Here is a 5,171-nt window from a genome sequence, read left to right on the forward strand (position 1 = left end):
GACACTTTTGAAGTTGTTGGTGGAAATTTTGTTCATGCTGGAGAGGCTGTCTGAATGTGGTCCAAACCTTCAGTCACAACAGATTGATACAGTTTCTTGGTTGCTGGACAGAACATTTTGTCCCTGGTTATGTCATGGCTCTGCTCCCCTCATGCTCCCTTTGCTCCTCCTCCTTCCCTGTATGTCTGATGTGGGTGCGGCCTCCCTTCACCTCACCTGTGTGCTGTGTCACCTGCTCTCAATCTGTTCATCAGTCTCAGCCCTCAAGAACCCCGGTCATCCTTTCATTCCTCGCCAGATTGTTTCAGCCAACTTGGTGGTAACTTTCGTGGATCCTTTCAGTATTTAACTTTCTACTACAAGTCCACTCGTGATCTTCCTGCACCAGCTCCTCCGTCTAACCATTTCTCTCCTGTGCTCCAGGAACCCTCGTGTGCAGTTCAATTTCCAGAGTCAGCTCTCCTGTGCCTCTGTGTCTCTGCACTCTAAAAAATAATGTACTGGGTCTACTCAAAAAGGTATGTTAACTATTTGCATGGATCTTTTTAAGTTGTCCCAACTTCAGTGTTATTAAGTAACTGTGACTAGCATATCACTATTACAACAACATAAATCATTAAATACACTGAAAGCTATATTAAGTTAAATCTACTTGATATTCAGTGGGTACAATTTGAATTTTCACATTGGCTGTACTTAATGCCTGTGTTAGTTACACCATTAAATTAAGTACAATAAACATGTTTTTCTTCTATATCCAATAGCTAAATTAAGTAATACCTACTTAATATTAATTCAATATGCATTGAAATATTAAGTTGTCTCATCATTCAAATAAAGTTGCTCTAACTTAATTTTTTTCTTTTTCTACTCAGAAATGTCCATGCAAATAGTTACCATACCTTCTTTAGTATTAATACCTTGATTTACTTAAGTCAGGGGAAATAAAAAAGAAGAACCACATTTCACAATTCAACATTTTAATAAACAAATGTCAAGACAGCTTCTTTTTACAGTCTCGGTCTGCAAAAACCAAGGTATACTTACCAATTTAATTAAAACAAAATGTATCCCAAAATAATTTTGGAGATTATTTTATCAATGTGAAATGAGCTAAAAATTAACTCTTGAGCTAACACTCCAGCATATTAAAGTCTTTGATGAACTCAGACTCGGACCCAGGACATTTTCAAATGATTTGTAAGATGGTTATATTGCAACAACATTGCTACAAAACATGGGGAACCTTGAAATCACTTTAAATCAAACTCCAGCATTGAAGAGAAGTTTCAGTGAAGTGAAAATGTTAAACACACACAAGTTCATCACAGTACAAGTGAGAACTATGTTTGATGTTCAGCAACGAGGTTCAAAGATTGCTGACAGCTTCTGCTTAAGCGATGTGACTTTTGGGGTGGTCTTCTGACCATCTAATTTTAGGAACACCTTTTGAAATGCCAAAGAGTTGTCAGAATTAAACTTTCATTCAGTTAAAACCATACTCCTGCCAACTTTTATTAAACAACAACAAAAAACATTTACCTGTGCTGGAAGAAAAAGAGCAGGCCAACGTTCCTTCAAGTCACTGACAGGTGGGGACAGGGTGACAACTTCCTGTCTGCGAATAGACAATGTCCTTTCCTTTTTCTCATTGATCTGGGAATTATTCCTCTTCTTCACTTCGCTTAGGAGCTCCAGTCTTTCACGTTCCAAACTTTCTTGTGTTTCTCCCTGTGGATGAGGTGGCAAGTAGTTAGCCTCACCCTTCCGTGGCTTCTTCACATTCTTGGCAGGCGTTTTTTTCATTTGCTCGCTTCTTTTTTTTTTTTTTTTTTTTTTTAGAGCATTCACATCAAGCTCAGGGCACCCAAGCCCTCTAAGTTTGGTTCTATATTTGCCCATTTTAAATTTGAGTCTTTGTTGCCATCCGTAACATCCATTGTATGACCCTGTTTCTTTCAGACAAGGATGTTTACGAATCAATGCTTCTGCTACATCGGCAAACTGTGCAGATGTAGGATAGGCAACATACTCAAAGATGCTTTCAGCCAATGTCTCCAGGACGTCTGGAAGGATGGCAGTAGAGCTGAGTGGACTTCCATCTTTGTTGAAAGCTTCATTACCTGCTGCTAGCACAAGCTCTGTGTCATTGCGGAAGCATGGAATTGGAAATTCAGAAGGCCAACACTGAGAACGCCGATTACTGTATTCAGGTGATGACAGCATCACTGTATGACAGGATTCAGATGAAGTACTGCTGGATGCACTTGTGTTGAAGCTATCAAGGTCAGTTACAACCTTGTTGAGTGAGCCGAGTTCAACAATATGAACAACCTTAATTGTGTCTTTATGCTTGAGATCTCTTGTTGAGGTAAGAGGGGAAAAAAAACTCCCCTCCAAAATCAGCATCCTTGTAATGCAAGGTAAACTTCCCCAGCTCCAACCTGTGTTTCTGTTGTACAATAGACTGAAGCTCATCCACTGTCCCAGGAATTCCACCCGGCAACTCCAGCTTGTCAGTCACATGGTCCTTAAGTATGAGGTGAATTGTGGCAGCTGCATTCGGATGAGACGTTTGGGCATCTGTAACAAACAGAATTTTTCTTAGCTATTTAAGATTACTAGAACCTGATTAACTTACCAGGAACATCAGCATCACCATCAGGCAACTGCACGTCCCTGTTGTATATTGCATTCAGCATTCTTTCAGCACAGGAAATATTCCCTGAAAAGGTATTGCATAAGAAGAAGAAAATCAAACAAGTAGTTTTCTGATTAGCAGCATCATGGCTTATTTCTCTTGCTAAAATTTTTCAAATTTGTAGACCATTATCAAACTACATATGCAATTGATCATAATGAGATTTAATACCTTGTCTACTATTGTCTGGGGGTTTCATGTTATTGGCTGTGACATCTGCCATTTCATGTCACTACCACTAGATGGTAAAAAGACTGTGAGAAAAGGAGCATCCTGACCACAACACTTTAATCATTTAATAAAAGAAGAAAAGAAAAAGAGTTGGTAGCTTTATTAGGTTTGCTAATCACAGATCACTGAATCATCTAGCTGACAATTATGCTTCTCTAAGCATGACTGTAAAATCTGTTTAATGATAGGACCTGAAGCTGAGCCAGAAATAAAGTTTAGCTCTTCCACCACCTCATCAATACACCTGTTGGGCACATTAAATAGGCTTTGTAATTTCAGAAAGAGGTGGGCTAGATTTGCTTCAATTAAGTTCATTTACAGGATTGACATACCTGTGTAAAAGCTCTGCCTTGAAATCATCAATATTTACCAATACGGCAACATATTATATTTCTCAGTACTCACCTTTCCGTCGACATTAACCCATGGATATCAACATGTGAAAAGTCCCGGATGTCAGAACCTCTTGTTGATGTTATGACGTTTTTTCAAAATAATAGCGTGCGGTAAATAAATACGTTTGCAGGCGGCTCGCGTTTATCGGTGGCATCGCATTGTTAAAAACAATCTCTCGAAACCAGGAAAGGTTTTATCTGTTGTTTCCAAACTGCTGGCAAAGTGAAATGATTACTTCTGAACAACCCCATCTACATTTAAGGTTATTGTCTGCGGTGGAAACTCAAAACACATCTAGTGGTTAGATACATTCAAATATTGTTAAATGATGTTTTATAACTAGGTTCGGGAACAAAGACCACGCCCTGCAATCATCTCATTTCCGCTCAAACTTACTTAAGCACACCTTATCCGTTCACTCCCTCCTTGACTCATTTTCCACATCCCTCCCACCCAAACCCTTTCTTTTTCTCTCCCTCTCTTATCCAAATACAGGAACCACTGGGGCTCTCTACAAGAGATCCAAAAAGACAGTTCCCCCACTCAGTGTCTCGCAACCCACTCAGTTCCCTCTTACATCGCGCCGAACCCCTCCATTCATTCATCGATCCGCCACCCGATCTTCATTCCTCCGACCTCCATCCATCCCTCATCCCTCGTACCTACCTCCACCCCTCATCCCCTGAACCTACCTTTATCCCTCATCACTTCATCCCTAATCCCTTCACCCCTCATCCCTCAGTATACCACATTGGTTCACATTTGTTCATTACGTGCAATAAACTTTTCTTATTTCATACATTCGATGGCGTGGTCATTGTTAGTGAAAATAATATAAACTAAATATTTAGATTGAGAAAACATTTTAAACAGCAAGAAAAAACAGAAGCTAGTATAAATAGCTTTTTTTTTAAAAAATAGTCTGTTTTATTTTGCATATCAAAACATTTTTTTCTCTTTTAAATTGAGAAAGCATTTGAAAATGTAATGAAAAACTGAAATTGTAGGTATAAATAGCCAAAATAAAGGCCTATGCATCTAAAATACGATGTGTAATGTAGGGCTACAGAGTAAATATGCAAGACTGGACACACTGAAAACCAGTCATTTCAGTAAGACTCAGGGAAGTGCTCACAAGATAGATATTTTAGTTGAGCCAGCTCAATATTGTGACTTGTTGAGCTGACGCAACATTGTGCATTCAAATTACATTTAAAAATAAGTAAAGATTTTTTTAAAATTTTCGAGTTGGTTTGATTTGCTGAATTAAGTAGATGTAGCAAACTTAAATGTGTATACTAGAATTGCATGTTTATTTTAAGCTGGAATTACTACCCCCTTGCATGATTTTTTAGAGTGCGGTCTCTCTTGCCATTTCACCTGCCTGTTCCTGCCGTGGCCGCCCCTCAACCCCCCTGTGTGTGTGTGTGTGTGTGTGGAATAAAGACCCCTAAACCGTCCATCTTGTCTGTGTGTCTGCTCCTGGGTTCAGTCAACTAGCCCTGACAGGTTATCCTATTAACATTAAAGGTTCCAACAACTGATGTTGCAAAACTCTACTCTCTTAATATAATGTAACGTAGGGACCAGTACTGCTTTTCCTTCCTTGGACCAATTTTGATCAGTACTGACCACTGCAGATCCAGAACACCCCACAAGAGCTGCAGTTTTGGAGAAGCTCTAACCCAGTTGTCTAGCTATCACAGTTTGGCCCTTGTCAAAGTCGCTCAAATCCTCACGCTGCCCATTTTTCCTGCTTCTAACACATCAACTTTGAGGACAAAATGTTCACTTGCTGCCAGATATATCCCACCCACTGACATGAGTGAAAACCAGATAATCA

The 5,171-nt window shown here is 39.4% G+C and overlaps 1 long non-coding RNA gene across 2 annotated transcripts; it reads left to right on the forward strand.

The window, feature by feature from the left end:
* Nucleotides 1–251: 251 nt before the first annotated feature.
* Nucleotides 252–4,127, forward strand: LOC127373739 (uncharacterized). Of its 2 annotated transcripts, XR_007886933.1 has the most exons (3): nucleotides 252–319; nucleotides 424–518; nucleotides 3,824–4,127. It is a non-coding gene; the product is annotated as an uncharacterized LOC127373739 (long non-coding RNA). The 2 variants fall into 2 exon arrangements; XR_007886932.1 differs by having other exon boundaries at nucleotides 269–518.
* The last annotated feature ends 1,044 nt before the right edge of the window (nucleotides 4,128–5,171 follow it).

This window comes from Dicentrarchus labrax, unplaced genomic scaffold (assembly GCF_905237075.1).
Source record: "Dicentrarchus labrax unplaced genomic scaffold, dlabrax2021, whole genome shotgun sequence".
Classification (NCBI taxonomy): domain Eukaryota; kingdom Metazoa; phylum Chordata; class Actinopteri; family Moronidae; genus Dicentrarchus; species Dicentrarchus labrax.